The following is a 22,916-nucleotide window of genomic DNA, read 5'->3' as shown; positions in this document are numbered from 1 at the left end:
GTCTCCTGGGGACGTGGGGGATGGCTGCAGCTCACTCAGGGGACAGAAAAGCTGGTGGCAGACATTCCAGGAGTGTTAATCTACATGAGCTTTCCTGGAGGCTGACATCTTGATTGGATCAATAGCACCAAGACTTAGTACCACCCAACAGCCTGTAGGGAAGCCTCAGGCCAAACGACATACAGGGTGGGTACACGGCCCCACCCATCAGCAGACTTCCTAATAAGCCACAAAGGCCTCTAGACACAGCCCCACCCACCAGAGGTCCAGGACCAAGCTTCACCCAGCAGTGGGCAGGCACTGGCTCCTCCCGCCAGGAAACCTGCATAAGCCTCTAGTCCAGCCTCATCCACCAGGGGCAGATACTAGAAATAAGAAAACAATAATCCCAAAGCCTGTGGAAGGAATCCACAAACACATAGAAAGATAGACAATAGGAGGCGGCAAAGGAGTATCTCCCAGGCCGAGGCACAAGATAAAATCCCAGAAGAAGAAATAAGTGATGAGGAGATAGGCAATTTATCTGAGAAAAAGTTTAAAGTAATGATGGCCAAGATGTTCAGAGAACTCAAGAGGAGTATAGATGAACAGAGTGAAGTTTTTAGCAAAGAGTTGGAAAATATAAAGAATACTCAGAGCTGAAGAACAAAATCACTGAAATGAACAATACACTAGAAGGAACTAAGAATAAACTAAATGAGGCAGAAGAACGGATCAGTGAGCTAGAAGACAGATTAGTGGAAATCACTACTTCAGAACAGAAAAAAGAAAAGAAAAAAAAGAAACGAGGATAGTTTAAGAGAACTCTGGGACAAATGAAGTGCTCTAATATTCGCATCACAGAGGTCCCAGAAAGAGAAGAGAGAGAAAGGGCCTGAGAAAAATTTTGGAGAGATAATAACCAAAAACTTACCCAGCTTGGGAAAGGAAACACTCACCCAAGTCCTGGAAGCGCAGAGAGTACCACACAGGATCAACCCAAAGAGGAACACACCAAGGCACATAGTCATCAAATTGACAACAGTCAAGGATAAGGAGAAAATATCAAAATTAGCAAGAGAAAAGCAACGAGTAACATACAAGGGAACTCCCGTAACGTTATCAGCTGATTTTTCAGCAGAAACTCTACAGGCCAGAAGGGAGGGGCATGATATATTTAAAGTGATGCAAGGGGGAAACTTAAACCAAGAATACTCTATCCAGCAAGGCTCTCATTCAGACTTGATGGAGAAATCAAAAGCTTCACAGATAAACAAAGGCTAAAAGATTTCAGCACCACCAAGTCAGCTTTACAACAAATGTTAAAGGACCTTCTCTAGTCATCAAACCGTAAGAAAAGAGAAGAAAAAGAAGAAAGAGGGGGAAAAAAGAGACCTACAAAAGATTGCTTAGGCTGTCTGGGTCTTTTGTGGTTCCTTATAAATTTTCGAATTGTTTGTTCTAGTTCTGAGAGGAATGTCGTGAATATTTTGATGGGGATTGTGTTGAATCTGTGGATTGCTTTGGGCAGTGTGGCCATTTTGATAGTGTTGATTCTTCCAATCCAAGAGCACAAGAAATCTTTCCATTTCTTTGTGTCATTTTGGTTTTCAGAGTATAGGTAACCTCCTTGGTTAAGTTAATTTCTAGGTATTTTGTTTTTTTGGATGTAATGGAAATGTTTCTGCCAGTTATAAAATTCTTGTTTTTGAAGTGAAAAAAAAAAAGTGAATGAAGGGACGCAAATGGCAAAATAGCCTTCTTTTTTATGGGTGAGTTATATTCCATTACATATATATAATGCTGCATCTTCATTCTGTATTCAACTATCGATGTGCACTTAGGATGCTTCCATATCTTGGCAATTATAAATAATGTTGCTGTTAATAGCAGGGTGTATGTATCTTTTTCAGTTAATTCTTATTTTGTGGTTGGCTTTATTCCTTTGATAACTAAGTAAGTTTAAAAAGCTAAAACTCTAAATGTTCTTAGAAACAATGAACAGTACATTTATGTAAATTAAGAAATATATGTGCAGTAAAAAAAAAAAGATTTATCAAGCCATGAAAGACAAAGAAGAAACTTAAAAGACATATTACTAAATGAAAGAAGCCAGTCTGAAATGGCTAAAACTGTGCAATTCCAACCAAATGACATTCTGGAAAAGGCACAGCTACAGAAACAATAAAAAGATCGTGGTTTCCAGTGGTTTGGGGAGAGGGAGGGAGGGAGGGAGGAATGAGTAGATGGAGCCTAAGGGATTTTTAGGGCAAAGAAATTATTCTGTATGATACTGTAGTGGTGGCTACATGTCATTATGCGTTTGTCAAAACCCATAGAATCTACAACATCAAGAGTGAACCCTGATGTAAACCATGAACTTTGGTTGATAATAATGTCCCTATGTTGGTTCATCAATTGTACTAAACATGCCACACTGATGAGGGATGTTGAGGGTAGGGGAGTATATATGTGTGGGTGGGGAGGGCTATGTGCGAACTCTGTATTTCCTGTTCAGTTCTGTTATGAACCTGAAACTGCTCTAAAAGAATAAAGTCTATTAAAAATAAATAAAATAAAATAAAATAAAAATGGTAGTGACAGAATCACCCTGAAAATTCAACCTTATCTAAATTGTCATGCTACTCCATGAAAAAATTCCTCAGGACACAGTTTCTGTTTCAAGATGCAAAGGTCTGACTCTAGGAAATTTTCTAACGTCTTCATGCTTGTCTTTTCCACCCTGCCTGGCTTTCCCTTCCCTTTTAGCACTCTGTCCCACCCCAAGTGCCTCCTTCATTGTCAGCATCCTCTCCAGGTGCTACTGCTTTACTCTTATGCCTTTTTTTTTTTTTTTATCAGATTTCTCTATGATAGGTATCCATTCATACTCAGGTACTAATTTAGCCTGGTATTTGCACAGACACCATCTCTCCCCTCATTTAATTACAATATGGAAGGCTTTTTATTTTTTTTTTAACCAGTTAGAGGAATTCTTAGATAGCCAGCAGATGGCCATAGGGAGTGTGAAGAGAAGAGGCTCCCCCAAATCACAGGAGATCTACTTGTTTGAGCCTAAAATTAAGCAAGATTCAGCCTCTTTGGGTGAATGGATTAGGAGGGAGGTGTCAGAATGGACTGCCCATTATCCAAGTCTCTTGTGAATATATTAGCATTAATTAATACATCCATGAATATGTTTTACATTAATTTGTGTTGTTGAAATACATGTGGGCCGACCATCTGCCTAAGGGCATGCAGGAAGCGTTCCAGAATTCTCTCAGTAGCCATGAACTGAAGAGTTCACCCCTCTGTTCTCTGTCCATGTTTGGACAAGAGATGTTTCAGCTCTTCAAACAATTAGGTGAAGACTTGTTTATAGGGAAGAAGGCTAAGACAGGGAAATGATGGTGTCGGCAGCTGCTCTGTGTAAATCAGAGGCAAATGCTGGATGCTAAGTGTTTGGTGGCCACTCCAGGTTGCGCATGTACAGCTATAACCTTACTTGGTGAAGCCAGAGGGAGAAGCTACAGCTTATTGATTGATCATGTAGTTCAGAGGCTTGGCACACATTATTTTGTTTAGTCCTCCACACCAGCCCTATTAGGCCAATTCTACAGAGGGGAAAAACTGAAGCCCAGAGAGCTTAGTGTGTCCAAAGTCGTAGAACCAGGGTTAGTGTTCAGATACATCTTACTCCAGGCACTGCTCTTGGAGAATGCGTATCAGCTCTTACAAGAAGAGACCCTGAGGTTGAAAAGGTCACGTCCTCAGAAGTCATTCCTGGAGCAAAAGAGGGAGAGGCAAAAATAGGCAGAGACTGGGGAGAAGAGAGACAGGAGGGGGCCAGGAGGAGCTAGGAAGCAAAGGATAGAGGGGAGAGGAAACGGGTTTCAGGAAAGGTATAAGGAAAAGAAATGACTACAGAATAGAGGTGAAATCGCCTGGAAAGAAACAATACAAATGTACAGTATTCCTTAAGAACCCTATTGCTGAACAACAGAAAATGCCATCGTTGTTTTTTAACTATCAAAAGGAGTAATGACTCCAGACGGGAAAAGAAGGGACTAATGTTTGTTAAATATCTTCTGTGAGAGCCTTTGCTAACCCACAGATTTGGGGAAGATTAGAAAAAGACATCCTCTCTTGCTGGAGGTAGTTTCATAGGCACAGGGTTTGATGAATTGATTCTGCTTTCAGTGCCCACTCATTCCTTCGTCCAGGGAACAGTGTGCAGAAATATGCAGGATGCCTCTACCTGCTGTGTGCTAGGGTCTTGATGTGTATTATCACATTGTTGTATACAGCAGCAATGATTTCTGTATGGTGGATTAGGAATCTGAGACTCAAAGGAATTAATCTCATACCACACAAACCAGGCGTGTGCACACACGCACATGCATGCACATCCCCCCCAATATCCCAAAATCCCCCAGAGAGTGAGTCCACTAAAATAGTGTAGTTGCAAGTAATTTGAAAATGCCATAAATAATCAGGTAATTTATAGCTAAGCTTACTTAACTAAAAACCCTGAAATTGTGTGAGCTTCAGGTGAGGATTGATCAGGGGATGGATTGATGTGCCTACAGTTCTCTCACGCATGTCTTCCTCAGTGTGCCAGCTTCATCATCACACCTCAGCAGCTGCAAAAGGCACAGGAGTCCCTAGCAAATGTATCCTCCATTCTGATTGGTCCATAGTGGATCACATGTTTATTCTTAAACCTGTAATTGTGGGCAGAAGATAAGATTATGCTGGTGACATAAGCCTGATTTACATACCTAACCTCTAGAACTTGATAGAGCATCAGTCTCTCCAAAGGGTATAACTGCTAAGACATTGGGTACCAAAATATAAGTCAAAGTAATTAATAAAAGAAGAAATGGTACTTGGGAAGGCACCTAAATGTCCACCACAGCAAGTGTGGTAGATTGTATGTTATTACTTAATTATTTTCACCCCTTCCTGATCTCTGTGGGGGAGCATACTTTCTGATCCCCCCTGAACCTATGACATATCCTTCCTTGCCCTTGACTTCTGGTTTGATCACATAACTTGATTTAGTCAATGGAATGTTAGCAGGTATGACCCAAATGCAGTTGGATCTGTCCTCTTGCACTTCTACCATCACCATACGAACATAAACCTGGTAGAAGTAGTCCTCTGGTCCAAGAGGACAACTGACACGTGGAGAAGACCTGGACCTCACCTGCAGCATGGAGGCCAGCCCAGGGAGCAGGCCCAGCCTAGGTCAGCCAACTCCCTATGAGCAAGAAAGAATATTGTATTAAGCTGCTGAATCTCAGAGTGTTTTAGTGTGCAGCGTCATTGTGGCAGGAGAGACTAAGTCCAGTCTGGGATGCTCTGTCCTTACGTAACAGCACAGAGCATAGCTCTGTCCGTGTTTTCTCTTTTTGGCTGCCACCAAGTCTGGGTCTCAGCTGAAAATGAAGGCTGCAGCTTCATTCTCCATTTTCAATCTCACAGGAACATCTGAGAGTGTCGGCAGCCTCTTTTGAAGGTCCTCCTAGAGGGCCAGCTGACTATCACTGCACGTTAGCTGGTCAGCTTCATAAGGCAGAACCACGCAGCCATCACTCCCAAACCCTGCCAAGTGAAGCCTTGCAATATTGAGATGGCTGCACCTCAAACTGTCATGTGATTTCTGTATCAGGGGAGTTTTAGAAACAGATGGCGAGCACAGACGACAGTGACGGTTGTACGCTGTGTTTGGGGCAGAGGGGAATGAGTGAGCAAGAGGGTGAGAATCCAGCAAATTCTGGAGGAGCACTGGGAAAGAGGAGAATTGCCGGAATGTGGCTTCCGTCTGCAAATGCAACCACAGGTTGTGAGAAGTTGGGAAAGAAAAGCACCTGACAGGCAGTGGCAGGGGGATGAGAAGAGGCAAAAAGAGACATTTTGCTTCTAAAGCCAGAGGACTGTACATTTTAGCAGTTTGTAAAAATCACACCAGAAAAATAGGCAGCAAAATTAATCAATTCACCTGAATTTGACCTTTAGGCTGGTGGATTTGTTGCTCGAGGTCATACGCAGCATCAGAAGGGTTGAAGATGAAGCAAATGTACAGGAACCAGATTCAGGTCAATAACCCCATACACCCTACATTCCCCATGCCACCAGTGCCCTGTTCCCCAGAAACCCCCTTAGATTTCGAAGGATGGGGGGCAGTTTCTGTGGACGTCTCAGATGGCTGATCTCCTAATTCTATCATGAAATGTATTTCCCCTGGAGCTGGCATTTATCGCTGAATCCTGGCACAGCTCCTGAAATGTTGCATCTGCACCACTAAACTGAGGTTACTTGTAGTTCATTAATATGCAAGAGGGGCTGTGAAATCATCCCTGTTTCTGACAGGAGTTCTTACATGCCTTTCTGGGATGCTTCATTTCTGAAGTGGCCTGGCACTGAGACTTTCCTTGTCTTCTTTTAATCAGCTTCATCTTGTCACTACATAAAGAGTTAAAAAAAAAAAAATAAGCTTTCTGAAAATCTCAAGGAAGATGCAGGGCATCTTTCTCTTTTCTTTCCTTTCTCTCTCTCTCTCTTTTTTTTCTGTCATCCCCCACCCCCCTCCATGAACACATCAAAGTAAGAAGTGACATGCAGTGCCCTGGAGCTCTTAGCAACATGCTTTTAGGTTTGGAAAATTTCATTTTCTACCTTATGATGATTACATGAGGAAAGATGAAATGCTTGCTTTGAGGTTTATTTGAGAAAGAGATGTAATAAATGTTGTGGCTTCCCACCGAATGGAACAAATCCATTCTGGTCATGTGGGGGATATTAAAAATTACATATGTGTGTGCATGTACATTGCCTGTGTGACTTCAGTGGCATTTGTGGTCCTAGATGCTGAGGAAGGAGACCTTGGGTGGCTTCTTTCAGAAAATGCTGAATAAAGTTTTTCATTTTATCCAGCTCTGAATGCATTTGATTCCAAATGAAAATGAGTTCCCTCCTTGTCTAAGCTACAGCAGTCCCCTTTAAACCAGTCTCCCACCCCCACCAACACACACTCACACTCACACACACACACACACACACACACACACACACGACCAGAAGACTCACACAGATTAACAGAGTTTACAGATTCCCCTTAGCTGAAACCCACAAGTGTGCCAGCCTGTTGAAGAATTAATTCAATGTCCCTTTTCCAGAAAGTTTGCTTTTCCAAACACAAGCAGGGCAGAGGACATTCGTGTTTTTTCCTATCATGGTTTGTTTTTTGTTTTGGGGGGGTTTTTTTGTCGGTGTATTTTTGCTTTTGCCTGGGGAATTTCTCTATTAGCTGGGAGCCGAATGGAAAATGATAAGCTCATCTTGCCCAGGAAACACAGCCAGCAAGGCAGGGAAATATCCTCGTGATTTCAACCCTATGCCCCTTAGTAGGAAAGGGTGCTAACAAGAAATCCAGTATTCACTGAGTAAACCATTTTCCCGCACACAGAAACATGCGATCTCGGGCTCTATTCAAAGCTCTCACATCACACATGCCGCTCTTTGTTCAGCCCACAGCTGGACCACACAGGTTGTAAAATGCTGGATTTGCACGAGCTTCGTCCATCAGCTCCGGCAGGCCACCATCCATAAAGAGTCGATCCTCAGCCACCCCTAGGGTCAGGTCTTCAGCCTCTCTTGATCATTCTGATCATTTGGGTTAGGAGCAGAACTATGACATTTTCACTTTGGCTTCAGAAAGAGAAGAGATTCCCGAACCTTTTTCATAAATAACCAGAACCCCAGCTATTCAATGGGGAGTAGTCTCTGTTTACTCTCCTTAAGGAAATAAGAAATTGCTTTGATTGAATGCTTACTGTGTGCTCTCAAATGGATTTCCTGTCCTTATTCTGATCAGCTCTATATTTAAAGGGAGATGACTACTTGTAAATAGTTTTAAATATTTAATTCTTAAGTTTTCAGTTAATCCCCACACTCCCTCTGAGACAGATACTATTTTTTTTTTGTATTTTTTTAAATTGAAGTATAGTCAGTTTACAGTGTTGTGTCAATTTCTGGTGTACAGAACAATACTTCAATCATACATGAGTCAGATACTATTGTTAATTCTACTTTACAAAGGAGGAAAATACACTTCCTCCCCTGAGTCTAAACAGTACCCCCAAGGGCATGCATGGATGGAAGGAGCAGAGATTAACATCCAGTGCTTCTGACTCCAGAGCCCATGCTGTCTTCCACCTTGCTATACTGTCTCTTGCTGGTGGGAGATTTTTGGGGCCCCATGGTCTTCTGTCTCCATCTTAAGCACAGGAACTACGATTTATGCTTACAGATTTGTTAGCAAATAGTGAGACCCCTAAATTAGGAGGCCCACCAAAGTGTGGGACCTTGCTGCCACTGGCTGTGAAAGAATTCAAAGCAGAGGCAGAAGGACAAAGTGAGAAAAAGCTGCTTTATTTCTCTAAAGAGGAAAAGGAAAGAAAGCACTAGAGTGGTGCGGAAAAGGCACTGGAGCAGGGGGCTGTCAGCCAAAACGGCCGGTGGAGGCAGCTCTGGCCCAGGTCAAGCCATGTGGGCTTTTATGGGAGACTTCTGCCATCATGTCCTCCTTCTAGGTGTGCTGGAGCCAATTGCCTTGTCTTCCTTCCTAGTACGGGCTTTTCCAGTTGTGATGGCAACTGTCAACTATCATGGCACTGGTGGGTGTGTCACTTAGCATGCTAATGCCCTACAGTGAGTGTGTAATGAGACTCAAGGTACACTGGAAGTCAAATCCGCTGCCATCTTCGGCTCCCTTGGTTCTAACCAGTTCCTGTTTCTTCTCTTTGCAGCTGTCTCCTGAGACTTAGATAAGAGTAACTGGTTTCTATTTGAAGGAGGGACAGGGGTATGGTCCTGGGGGGCAACAGCATTGGTAACAAAAAGGAAAGTTGCTTTTAATCAAGATACAGACAATCTGGTGGACCAAGTGGCATACCCCCCAAAACAGACAAACAGAAACTTCCTCAAAGGATTCTGCTCAGCCAGAAACAAGAGGCAAGCGTTGCGGGGGGGAGGGGTGCTTAGTTCCTACAGAAGGACTAAAAGATATTGTTATGTATATTCCTTGAGGAGGAACCAGAACCATGCCCCAGGGCTGCACTTTTGTTTCTTGACTGTTCTTCCCTTGTCTCTGCATTCCCTGCCTTCCCAGATTAGCAACTGTTTGAATCTGCCCTTTGGAACTCAGGGAAGGTCAAGGAGGCTGAATGAAGCCTATTTCCTACAAACCAAAAATGGGAGACAGGAAAAGGATTTGTACCTGGGAGGGCCCCACAGGGTTCTGCTCATTATCAAATTCATTTCCTCTGTAGATTGTGAGTTCCTCGAATTTTCTTAAGCATTTGTTCTCCAGTTTCAGAAGTGCTCAGTACACGGTTGTTGAGTGAGTTAACAAATAAACTAATTGGCACAGAATATCAGAGAATCTAATGAAGGATGAATGGAGAAGAAGACTCCAGGAGAAAAAGAATTAAGCCCTAATATAAAAACAGGAGATGAAAAGACGCGGGGAGTTAGACTCAAATGAGGGAAAGGAGAAAGATTTGATGCTAATGTGACGCATTCTCCGTGTGTTCTGCCACCATTGTTGGGAAAGTCGCTGTAAAGGGAGTGGGCAGGGAGTGTGGACACCAGTTAGAGTGTCTGTTGATCTTCCTGATTAAGAAGAAAGGGCCATGGAATGGGTTATACTTCTGTGTTTACTTCTCACTAGCTGAGCAAGGAGCAAATTGGAGCAAGTTATTTACCTTCTTTGGGCTTTAGTTTCTTAGTGGGTATAGTGAGAAACCTGGATTAGAGGGCCCTGAAACACTGCAGGAAAGCAGGGACATATAATTATATTACCAAGTAGTTGCAAGCATTTTACAAATACGGCAATATGAATAACAGTTATTATTATCAACAGTAAAAAGTAATGCATCATTGAGTGCTTTTTATGCACCAGATATTTTATATACATATTCCTGCCCATTTTTATGAAGGCAGAGATTGTGGTTCAAGAAATCACATAACGTGCTCAAGCTCACATAGCTGGTACATGGCTGAGCTGTGATTTGAATTCAGGCCAGTAGCTCTGAAGTCCACGGGAAGGCACATCAGGGACCCTATGCCACTAGAGTCCTCCTTAGCAAATGTCCCTCAGAGGAATCTGCCATCATTTTGACTCAAAACCCCCTAATGACTGCCCAGCTCCTGTGTGTGATCCAGGCCTGCCCCGTGCTGACAGTCCCCGGAGAGAAGTTCCTCAGGGGTCCCTTCGGACCGTTAAAAAACACTCAGCCACGCTCCCACCATTGCCACTGCCCCCTCCAGCAGCCACCGTGCCTGTTAGTGTTTTAGACCAGTCGCAGACTGAGGCAGGAGGCGCAGACTGTTCCCTAGAAACCAACCCTTCCTGCTCCTCTCCCTCGTAGGCATTGAAGCCAAATCCCCTAGTTAATTTCAGGGGAAGCATCATGTGACTCCACTGTCTCCAAGGCTGTCACTTGCCCATTCACTCACTACTTATTGGCAAAAAATTCTTCTGTCTGGATGCCATCGAGTCTTTTTTCTTCAGTATCTCTATCTACTACATTCCAAATTTAAAATTTGCTTCCATTATTATATCAAAAAAATCAATAGAAATTCGATACAAAACATAGGAGCTTTTAAATGAATCGTCCTTTGGCTTTGATCATTCCATTCTAAATGTCTTTAAATCAACTCTTAAAAGACTACTGATGACCACAGTCCTTGAAAAATAGTTAAACCTTCTGCGTATTTATGGATATCTATGTATGTGAATTCATAAAAGCCATGTGTGTGCACCTGTATATACCTGCACGGTAAGGTGGGTGCCAGTATATACGTGTGGATGTGTATCTTAATCACACACACAAAAAAAGTTTAACTCGTTTTTTTGAGGGGTGGAGCCTGGGCCAGTCACTTGGTTGGTTGCTCTCAGATGAATTCCCTGCCTTGTTCCGCCCTACTCTGTTTTTAAAAGAAATGACAGCCTATAAATATTTTTCAATATATTTTTTTTAATATTTAAGGTATCTGTGCCACATTGTTATAGATGTTGGACCTAGAACAACAACAAAGAATTAGGGATCTAGTCTTGGGATATGAGGTTTAAAGGAGCTAAACCATATTAACTATATCTGCAGCCAACCCTGTTCAATTTACCTTTAAAGATGGCTTAAGTTTCTACCTACCAGACAAGTTTGAGAAGGGTAACTAATTTGCAAATCAGAAGAGAGTCTATGTTACACAGGGTACAATCAGGCAAATTGAGGGGATTTAATATGACAAAAAGTGTTTAAAAAGACAAAAGAACAAACAGTGAGGCAACTTGAAATTGGGAACTATAAGAAGCCACTCTCATCCCGGGGTCTGGGTGGACGAGAACAGGAGCCCATGAGCGGAGGCTACTCCTAAGCAGTTAGAGCCAGCAGGAAGGGTTGACCTAGCGGTTGCTGGAGCTGTAAAGGGGACACAGCAGTGGCCAGAGACGCCACCAGGCAGACAGAGGGAAGGGAGACATAACTTCGCTTCTCCCCTCCTCACATCCTCCGGTCTCCAGCCAAAGCCTACTAGTGAACAAACCCAAACAAAATGAGGGAAGCCCGAGAAACGTATTTTGTGAGGATCAGCACTCTGAAATACAGAGTGGGGCTGGCAGATTGATGGAATGTAGTCAAGAGCAAATGGAAAATGACAGGCCCCAATTTCATCATTCAAAAATTAAGGCCTTTCTTAATAATCGAGATAGGTATCTAGATGTAGGTACGAGTGTATCTACTGCTTAAGCAATATACAGTCTGTTCAGGTTGCTGTCCGTGTGGCGTTCAGTGCCTTCCCTCGGGAGGAAGCGCTGAATTCAGCATGTGGCTTGCCTTGACCAGTGAAAAATGAGGAGAGGCAACGTGTGCTGCTTCTGAGCAGAAGCTCTAAGCCGTCACATGGCTCCACCATGTTTCCTTTCCCTCTGCCACAAATCTGTGATGTCCCAGATTAGGTAACAGGACCGTATCACTCATTTTCCGAGTTGGGTCACTGTATTGATCATACTTTTTCCAAATTCACAATTTGACCCCATTGTTTTCAATGTAGAGGTGCTCCCTCTGAAAAGATGTTTGGGGTCTGAAGGAAAACACTGTGCATATTACTTGAAAATAGAACTAACATACTGTTTAAAAATGAGTTTATCCTGTTTCCCAGCTTTTCAGATAGTCATAGGCAAGTAGAGGGAGAGCGTTTGACAGTGTGTTAGCTGCAAAATGGTTAAGGCCTCAAAACACACACTCCCCTAGTTCACACAGTTAGCCCTAGCTTTGAGATGAGTAAACATAAAGGATACTTGGAAATTTCCTAGAAGTGATCTTAAAAAAAGATTAAAAAGAACAACTCTGGTCCTGTCACTCCCTTGCTTATAAACCTCCCCTGGCTCCCTTCTGTATCCAAGCTTCCCAGAAGATAAAAACCAGACTCCTTGGTTTGGCATAAAATCTAACCCCAAATTTATCTGCCCAGCTCTGTTTCTGCCCAACACACCATATATTCCAGAAGCTTAACTGCTCAGTATTAACCAAGTTGTCATTGTCAAACTGCAAGTCTTTTACATCCTGTTCCCTCTGTACCTAGGATTTCCTCTCACCCCACCTCCTGCATTCCTCTTTTTGTAATGTTCTACTCACCTTTTAAGTCTCAGCTCAAACGTCCCCTCTTCTGTGAAGCTTTCCTAAAATGCACTGCCCACTGCAGCCCTGACCACATACTATTGCACTTATCTCCTCCAGTTGACCATGGTTTCCCTGGAACTCCATCTCCTTTTATACACCAAGCATCTCCATATTAGAGAGTCTAAGTCTTCTCTAAATATCTGTTGAATGAATAAATGGAGAACATCCCTCTTTACCTTCACATGCTGCTCAGAAATCATGAGATTCCCTGGAATCTTTTAAGAACTCCAGACACCCAGTGTTAAATTCCAGATATTTGTTGATGCTAATTACAAACACAATACTTTACATAGTTGGGTTTGGTCTGTTTCATGTAGAGTACTTAAAGGCATTTAAATTTGGAGATGGAAAGAATCAGAGATTAGCCAATCCCCTTCAGAAAAAGATGAGGTGTATTGGGCAGAAAGAGAAAACCGTGGAGTTAGAGGTCCCACAACTAACCCAGTATTCTTTTTATTCTACTGTACTTGACTGTGTTTGGGGAGAAGGTCAATTATATGAATATGCTCAAAAGAGGAAGTATAAAGAGAAAATAAAATATATGGAAAATAACATACTTGATGATAAAGAAATGTGAATCAAGTTTCATTAGTATCATTTTACAACTACTAAGTTTTTTAAAAATGATGCAGTTCAAGGCTGCAGTGAAAGTAGATTACTATATACTTCTAAAGGCCTTGTAAATTGGTACAACCTTTTTGAAATGTAATAAGGAAATACAGAATAAAAGTCATAATGCTCACACTGTTTTGACTCCATCTAAAATACTAGGAATTTATTCTATGAAATATCTTAGCAGTACTGAAAAACTAAGTCCTTAGTGTCGTGCAACCTAGTGAGAGCAACCTCGGTATCCAATAGCATGTGATGGCGTATTAAAGCAATGGAAACTTTTGCTCTCATTAAACACTATAATTATGCAGCTTACATGTAAACATGGAAAATATATAATGCAAATTGGATATAGTAGAAATCAAAATAGTATGTGCCTTAGGATAGCATCTTTATAAAAACACATTCTTACAGAAACGCATTGGAAGGCCGTTTTTATAAGAGTTGAAATGGGGTAGGATTATGGTTTTTCTATTTTTATCAACATTTTAAAATGTTGCTCTGACATTTTTTTTCTAATAAGAAGCAGGGGGAAAGTAAATACCGTCACCAGTGGGAGTTGGAGGAATACAAAGGGACTCGATGAAGCAGGGGAATCATGTGTTTTTGCCCCAGGCATCCCTTACCTGCAGTGGTGGGAATAGAAAGTGAATTCAAGAAGTATGTCCTCTGCAGGAAGTCTGTTTGATTTGCAGGAAATAGAGGATGAGGGGAAACTTACTGAAGAAATCTCACTCGATTTTGCTAAGGAGAGGGAGTATGATTTAATCGATGCTACTTTAATGTCTAAGCAATAGCACTGATTTCTTAGACCTCTGCTGTCTGCTCATCAAGTAGACTGTTTCTCAAGACACCTCTAAGCGCCCGGCACTGATCTTTTGAAACTTTACATGTTTATTTCAATAAATCCCCATTATGATTCGGCCCTGTACCTACTACCATAGTGCTTTCTGTACTTCACAAGAGCAGATGCCAGGACACCAGCCCTGCCTGCCGTGTCCCTTTTTGTTGAGTTGGACCATAACCAGACTGATACACTGACAAATGTTCTCCTTACCCGAAGGTGCTGGAAAGGAGCTCAAATCACATATCTGCCTGCCACAGGCCACTCTGTGAAGCTCTTTATAGACATCATCTCATTAAACCATATCATGAGGTGGTTATATAGCACAGCCCCTATTTCAACTCCAAAGCTCAAATAGCAAGGTCACAAGATGTTCTTTGGTGAAGCCAAAAGCCATGAGAGGCCTCAGGACTTCCCTGCATTTGAACTTTCTTGCTGTTATTCTCAAAGGAGGAACGTATGGCCTGTGGGGCAGAGCATCTCTCTGCACGGGACCGTCCTACAGACTGCAAGATGTGTCATATCCCTGGCCCTGGTCCCTCAAAGCTAGGAACATCACTCCCCAATATTGTGACAACCGAAAATGTCCCCCACTTCCAGAGCCTCTCTGGGGTGTGAAAGGGCCATCTCCACTTGAGAAGCATTATGTGATTCATATTCATTCCCCCAATGTATGTTTATCAAGTGCCTTCTCCACGCCAGGCACTCCACTGGCAGAGAGGCGTTTAGAGGGGAAGAATGACATTTAAAGTGGTGCTGTAAAATGCGACAAATGAGACAACACAGAGTGCTGTGAGCACAGAGAGGAAAATGCATCTAACTGCCTGAAGCCTGCAGGCCAACCTCAGTGACCTGTCACCGAGAAATGACTCCACAGAGAGTTCCAGATTTTCTGTTCAAAGACCCCCATTCGTGTGCTCTATCCGAATCTTAATTATGATGTCACTTCAGGCTCCTTGTTTATTTCCAGGAGGAGTTAATTTCTTCATATGAAAAATGGAAATCAGAATAACGTCTGTCCTACCTACCTCACAGAGTTGATTCAGGAGAAAGCCCTGTGGCGCACTCGGCACATGGAGTAATGTAGTGGGGATTCAAGTTGGAGCCTGATTTGTCTTCTCAGCTGGGAATCAGGCATGTCTGGAAATGTCCAATGAGTTGGTGGGGCAGGCAGCCTACTGGCATCTATTTTAAGAAGTTGGTTTCCCCGGATTTTCATCTGAGCCCTGTGGAGAGAGAGGTTGTTTGCCAAGGTTGAAGGGACTGTTGTCATATGGGGCTCTGTGAGACTCAAGAGCTCAAGTGATGCTCCTTGAATACCCAGATACCAAAGTGAGGCCTAGAGCTGAGGGCTAGTGGGGGGATGGGGAGGCAGGAACACCACCCACCCCCGCCATCTCTGCCTCAAACACAGTACCTTCTAGCTCTAGGAGGTCTGCTGAGTTCCCAGTTCTGCCTTGGCCATTAGTACAGCTGCCAGGTCTACCGCTGGCACCAAGAACGGCGAGGAGATGCCCACTTTTGAATGGTTTCACAGGCAGGAAACAGCAGCCAGGAGGGCCTGGAGCAAAAGATAATACGGCAACTGACAAGTAAACACAGGTGAGCTAACCCCTACATACCCTCAAAATACTCACTAAGATGTGATACCAGGCGAGGGTATTAACCAATGAAATCTGATTTATTGCTATTCATGTGACCTCATTTGTACCCACAGGCTAGGAAAACTTGAGTTACTGTTACTTACTACAGTAATAACATATGTCTCCCTGGCAGTAGGAGAGGCAGTGTCTGTCCAAAGGCCAGCTCCCAGCATGCACTGCCTGCTCCGCAGGCCTGAGGGCAGCCGTGAGTGGATGGTATTGAGATGGACGCCTGCTGCCATGGCAACCTGGGTTTGGCATTGCTCCTCCTCTCAGTGGACTTGGTACAGGAGAGAGCCGTTTCTCCCAAACCACCTCATTCTTAGTAAAAGCAAGATGACTAAGGGCTGTTCATTGAAAGTGATGGTGCCCAGAAATAGTACTTGACTCTTGATTTCATAAAGTTTTGCAAACCCAGTGACTTCTGGACAGCTCGTAATGCTAATGGGCAGGATGGTAGAATTTCACCTCCTGGGGTCTTCCCAGGTATTATGAGAACAGGCTAATTAGGTGATTGAAACAGTTCCCCTTTTCCTATTGGGAACTTGCTTTCCCTCCTGTGGCAGTCTGTATTTTCCCAAGATGGTCACAACAACAGCTCCCATCCACGTGCTCTTCCTGCCATGTGACTTGACATTCCTCCCATGGAGTGGTGGGGTCTGTGTCCCCTCCCCTCGAGTCTGGGTGAACGTTTGTAACTGTATTAAATACAGAGGATGGTAAAAGTGGAGCTATGTGACTTCTGAGATTAGAGCATCAAAATGCCATGCACCTCTGCCCAGCTCTCTTGGAACACCACTCTTGTAATACAGCCTCTGTGTTCTGAAGAAGCCCAAGCAGCCTGTGGAAAGACTCTTGCGGAGAGAAACCAGGGTTCCCAGCCCTCAGTCCAGTTGAGCTTCCAGAAAATGGCCAGCATGGATTAGCCAGCCATGTGACTGAGGAATCCTGAAAATGGATCCTCCAGATTTTGTTGTAATCATTTCTTTTTTTTTTAATTGAAATGTAGTCAGTTGCAATGTGTCAGTTTCTGGTGTACAGCACAATGTCCCAGTCATGCATATACATACATTTATTTGTCTTATTCTTTTTCATTAAAGGTTATTACAAGATATTGAATATAGTTCCTTGTGCTATACAGAAGAAATCTGTTTTATCTATTTTTATATATAGTGGCTATCCTTTACAAATCTCAAACTCCCAGATTTATCTCTTCCCACTCTCTTTTCCTCCATAAACATAAAATTGTTTACTATGTCTGCGAGTCTGTTTCTGTTTTGTAGATGAGTTCATTAGTGGCCTCTTTTTTTCTCTTTTTTTTTTTAGATTCCACATATAAGTGATATCATATGGTATTTTTCTTTCTCTTTCTGGCTTACTTCACTTAGAATGACAATCTCTAGGTCAATCCATGTTGCTGCAAATGGAATGATTTTCTTTTTTATGGCTGAGTAGTATTCCATTGTATAAATATACCACAGCTTCTTTATCCAGTCATCTGTCAATGGACATTTAGGTTGCTTCCATGTCTTGGCTATTGTATATAGTGCTGCTATGAACATTGGGGTGCATGTATCTTTTTGAATTTAGAGTTTCCTCTGGATATTTGCCCAGGATTGGGATTGCTGGATCATATGATAAGTCTATTTTTAGTCTTTTGAGGAATCTCCATACTGTTTTCCATAACGGCTGCCCCAAACTACATTCCCACCAGCAGTGTAGGAGAGTCCCCTTTTCTCCACACCCTCTCCAGCATTTATCATTTGGGTACTTTTTAATGATGTCCATTCTGACTAGCGTGAGGTGATACCTCATTGTAGTTTTGATTTGCATTTCTCTGATAATTAGCAATATTGAGCATTTTTTCATGAGCCTATTGGCCATTTGTATGTCTTTATTGGAGAATTGCTTGTTTAGGTCTTCTGCCCCTTTTTGGATTGGGTTTTTTGTTGTTGTTGTTGTTGTTAGTAAGTTGTATGAGCTATTTATATATTATGGAAATTAATACTTTGTCAGTCGCATCATTTGCAAATATTTTCTCCCATTCTGTAGGTTGTCATTTTGTTTTACTTTTGGTTTCCTTTGCTGTGCAAATTTCTTCACGTTGCTAACATATTATTGTTGGCTGCATCCGGGCTGCCCACGATAAGCTCCACCTTCGGCCTGAGCTATTTTGTTCTATTATAAAACAGGATTCTTTGCTTTCTCAATCCTACCAGTTTTCACTTTAGAATTTGTGTCATCACCAAAGATTCAGTTTGGTTAATTAATTCTGGCCCTTCCTGAGGGAAAATTCCGGAACTTGAGAAATATGACATTACTTCCATGCCTATGTTCTGAACACGTGTTTAAAATTATCAAAGACTGAAGATTTGGGCTCTTCTTTAAAAGTACCACACCCTAGGACTAGAAAATGATTCTTTGGTTTGGCCTCATGTGTTATATTGGGTGGAATTTTTTATTTATCATCTACGTCCCCTTCTCTTTCCACCTCATTTAATGTGACCTTCAGAGAGCTAGGTCCTTGTCTTGTGCGCATTTGAAACAGACTCCTCTCATCCGTTTCCCCAATTTTAAGTTTGTTAAGTGGGAAAGGAAAAAAAAATAAGGTCTGCTGTTACACTAATTTCACTTACTCTCACCTCATTTCAAAACCACGTTATTCTTCCTGGTGCATTTCTACCAGCCATTTTCTCCTGCAACCTGTGGGTTTCCTGCAGAGAGAGGACAATGGGCACGTTAAGTGAGAGAGATGATTTACAAGGCTTTTTTCCTTTTGCTCTAATTTACAGAAAAATCATCCTTGCATGGAAGGCAGGCTAAAGCCCACATCACTGAGGGATTCGTCATGATGGGGGAAAAAAGAATAAGCAGAGTAATATTTCATATTAGTAATACCAAATACATTTGATAGTAATAGTTCACTTATGCCTTGCATATTAGTAAAAATGCCTTTTTTTTTTAATTGAAAGAATATTTGCCTTTATTTCAGACAGTATTTCCCTTCCATTCTTTGTGAATGTTAATTTGTATCTGTTTCAGCTAGGACTGTTCTACTGCATAAAACAGAAAACTAAAATAAAAGGGGTTTAAAACCACAAAGTCCTATTCTTTCATGTAAAAGGCATCCAGAAGTGAACAGTCTGGGGCGGGGAGGGCAGCACTACAAAGACATCAGAACTTAAGACATCTTCTCTTTCTGCTTTATCATTCTTAGCACATAGCTTCCATCCTCAAGCTGGTTATTGGTGTGCCAGTGTCTTGTCTGAGATCCCGGCAATTGGAAGAGGAAAAGGGAAAGAAAAACCTATAAGGTACCCAACTGAGTCGCCTTTAAGAGGCGTCCCTGGAAATTCCATACAGCAGTCTGCTTACATCTCAATAGCCGGAATGTAATCACATGATCACCCGTGGCTTCAAAGGAAGCTGATAAAACATTAGCACCACAGCATACATACGTCCCCCATCTTCTCCAGGTTCCTCCAGTGCTTTGTCTACACTACATGATCTAAAACCCAACATAGCTTTCTTCTATTGTTCTGGTTCCATGCGCAAGCAGAGTTCTTTACTAGAATAGTAAGCTCTTTCAGATAGTTTCCACGTCCTTTTTACCCCACCCTTTACAGTTCCTGACATGAGGCTAGAACACATTGCCACACCCCAAAATTGTAGAAGTTCTATTTCTTATTAAAGGAAGAGAATGGGTTTTGGATCAGTTACTAGCAATCTGATACAATATCATCAGCTTGTGATATCTCATTCATCACAGATATTATATTTCAATTTAATACGATTGAATAAATATTTTTGAATTCCCTCTTCTGTTTCAGCTCCAAATCCAGAGCTATGAAGAGTAGGGTAGAAGTACATGACATGTTAATTAATTCCCCTCTGGGAACTTACAATTTTAGTAAAGAGCTCTTCTTGCTTATGAAACAGAGAACAGTAGAAGAGAACTATCATCAGGTCTTATAGGGCAGGTAATAAACATTGGAGGAACCTGGAGAAGGGTTCCTAAAAGCTGTGATACTAATGTTTTTCTGAAGCAGATAGAACCTGCAATGGGAATGGAAAATTATGGTGGATATGTGTGATGTCACCTTGGCTGGACCACAGGGTTAAACATGTTTCTGGGTATGTCTATGAGACGGTTTCTACTGAATCAGCATTTCATTCGGTAGACCCAGTAAAGCAAATTGCCCTCCTCAATGTAGGTGGGCTTCCCAGAAGGCTTGAATAGGACAAAAAGGCTGGACAAAAGAGAATTCTCTCTCTCTGCCTAACTGTCTTCAAGCTGGAACATCACGCCTTTCCTGCCCTCAGACTCAGACTGGGGCTGGAACTTACACCCCTGGCTCTCCTGATACTCAAGCCCTGGACTTGGGCTGGAACTATTCTGTTGGCTCTTCAGAGTCTCCAGCTTGCTGACTATCGATCTTGAAACTTCTTAGCGTCCATAATCACAGTCTCTAAAGAATCCTGACTAACACAAGTATGCAACAGAACGTTTAGTACATTGAGCATCTTCTAAGCCTTAGGTTCAGTGACAGGCACAGGACTGCAGTGCTGAAAGATACATCCCTGTTCTTCAGTTCGCTTGTGGACCACTAGTGGGAGAGGGAAGACAGCCCGCGATGATACCACGTGAACGTGAAAGTGCTGCGATGGAAGGATGCTCAGCGTGCTGAGGGGACACAGGAGAGACCCTTAGCTCAGCTGAAGGGGGCAATTAATGGGCGTCTCAGAAGACTTCCCGAAGGAGGGGTGGGGCCATGGGGGGATATGTAGAATAGACTTGAAGAAACATGTTTTTGATTTTGTTTGTTTTGTCTTTTTGGAGAGACTTGCATTTTTTAAACTTATATTTTATTAATGAGTTTTTAATTCTTATTTTTTTATTGAAGTGTAGTCGATTTACGTTAGTTTCAGGTATACAGATTCATTTATACATATATTTTTTTTTCAGTTTCTTTTCCATTATGGCTTATTATAAGAAATTGAATATAGTTCCCTGTGCTATACAGTAGGCTTTGCTGTTTATCTGTTTTATATATAGTAGTGTATATCTGTTAATCCCAAACTCCTAATCTATTCCTTCCCCCTCCACCCCTTTCCCCTCTGGTAACAACAGTTTGCTCTCTATGTCCATGAGACTATTTCTGGCTTGTAAATAAAATTTGGGGTTTTTTTTTGTTTTTTGATTCCATATATAAGCGACATCATATGATATTTGTCTTTCTCTAGACTTGCATGTTTTTAAAGCCTGGGAAGAAAGTATTAATGGAGAGAGAGAGACATTGAAAGTATTAGAGGGAGGGAGGACAGTGGGTGAAAGAGAGGGCAAGAGTAGAGGCATTCAGAGCTCCTGGGAAGGGGAAATGTTGACGAGGCACACAGAGCTAAGAGCTAAAGCGGCCCCTCCAGGTTCCTCTTGTTTAGCAATCGTAGATTCCTAGTGTAGAAGAGGAGGCACAGACTCAGGGGAGGGGGCCTCATCTAGGGATAAAGACTGTGGATGTGTCATCAGAGTCACGGGCACCTGACCATGACCTCCAGAAACTCTCCCAGTAGCAGAACCCAGCGGAGCCCCACGGGGACCCTCATGCCTGTTTCCTCTCTATTTTTTCCTATCTTGTCTTTCTGTCTGCTCTCTGCTCAGTGTCTGACTGTCTCCTCTCTCATCTCTTACACACAGTTCACTCACTTTATCGACTCGTAGACCCAGTCGGTTTCCTTTTGTCATCTAGTTGTGTGGGTTGATGTGTCAACCATTCGTCACCACTGACCTGAGTGGTACAATCTGTTCTGGGCCCCTGGATGCTGAGGCCAGCCACCTGTGGTCTCCAGCCCCCTCGCCACCACTGCAGGTCCACGGATGCTGGTGCCTTGGAAGGTCACAACGTGGACTTGGGGGCTCCTACTCGCTCTTGAACATGGTCCATGCAGCTTCTCTGCGTCCTGCACTGCCTGTGGGTCCAGGACAACTGGGAAGGTAAGAAGGGTCACAAAGGAATTCAGAATATTCAGTTGAGACATAGTTTCATTTTGGGGTGGCTTGATTTGTATGATTTATAATAAATGCAGTAAGTGCACCATTTATTTCCAACTCTCCAGTAAGATTATTAACTTTTTCTTCCAAAGATAAACTTGATTACATTACTTATTTATACTATGTACATTGCATTAGAGGTAAAAAATGCATCAGGGTAAAAATATACAGTTTTTTAAAATTAATGTTTTCTTACCCGCCGCTAATAACAGCTTAGATTATTAAAAAGGAAGAATCTTAAATATGCAGCTCACCTTCAGGTCTTGGTACTGCTTGTTTACTTTTACACATTCTGCTAAACTTGACAGACAATCTAGAAATATCATCTCTACTCACTTTCAGTTCCTCATCCTTATACCGGTGCTGTGCTTTTGTTTTGGAGTCTGTGACATATCAGGAGAGGCCACATGATATAGGTGAAAAAATGGGGGCTTTGGAGCTCCATATATTTAAGATTGAAAGTCAGAAGTGCCGTTTGACTAGTTGTGGGTTGGAGGACATAATTAAAAGGCAATTGGAGTTTCAGTTGTTCTCATTTGTAAATACAATGCCAGTTTTACCAGGTGCTCATTGTGAACCAGCCACTGTGGTACCGCAGTTAAGCTGGACAACAATCCGACGAAATAGGTCTTACTTACTCTGTTTTACAGATGAGCAAGGTGCGACTCAGATTAGCTAAATTAAGGGTATTCAACAAATAAGCTAGAGGTCAAAACTATGTGTCTGACTCTAAAGGCCACCCTCTCAGCCATCGTCCCACACTGCCTGGCATGTAGATCAGCTCAGTCCTCATAACAGGACCTACCCAGTAGTGTCATCTCTAAATGAAGATGAAGAAATAGAGGTTAGAGAAAAACCTCACATCCCCAGAAGGCAAGACCACTAAGTTTTATGATCCTTCAGTCTTTTCCCTGTCCTGGCCCCATTCTAGCTGGAGGGCACAAAGCATTGGCCCGACTAGTCCTCTGAAGGAGGCAGCCCTCTCTTACTGGGCTGATAAGAGAGGCTGTGATGCTCAATTTAATTTCTGCCCTCCTTGTTCC

General features: G+C 42.4%; 1 long non-coding RNA gene across 1 annotated transcript; it reads right to left on the bottom strand.

Moving 5' to 3' along the window:
• Positions 1 to 15,269: 15,269 nt before the first annotated feature.
• LOC135322343 (uncharacterized) lies at positions 15,270 to 21,854 on the bottom strand. Its single transcript, XR_010382872.1, has 4 exons — positions 21,611 to 21,854; positions 18,467 to 18,538; positions 15,599 to 15,742; positions 15,270 to 15,407 (listed from the first exon to the last, which is right to left on the bottom strand). It is a non-coding gene; the product is annotated as an uncharacterized LOC135322343 (long non-coding RNA).
• Positions 21,855 to 22,916: the final 1,062 nt, after the last annotated feature.

This window comes from Camelus dromedarius, chromosome 10 (assembly GCF_036321535.1).
Source record: "Camelus dromedarius isolate mCamDro1 chromosome 10, mCamDro1.pat, whole genome shotgun sequence".
Classification (NCBI taxonomy): domain Eukaryota; kingdom Metazoa; phylum Chordata; class Mammalia; order Artiodactyla; family Camelidae; genus Camelus; species Camelus dromedarius.
Note: the sequence above shows the minus strand (reverse complement) of the source record. Positions and strands in the feature narration are given on the sequence as shown.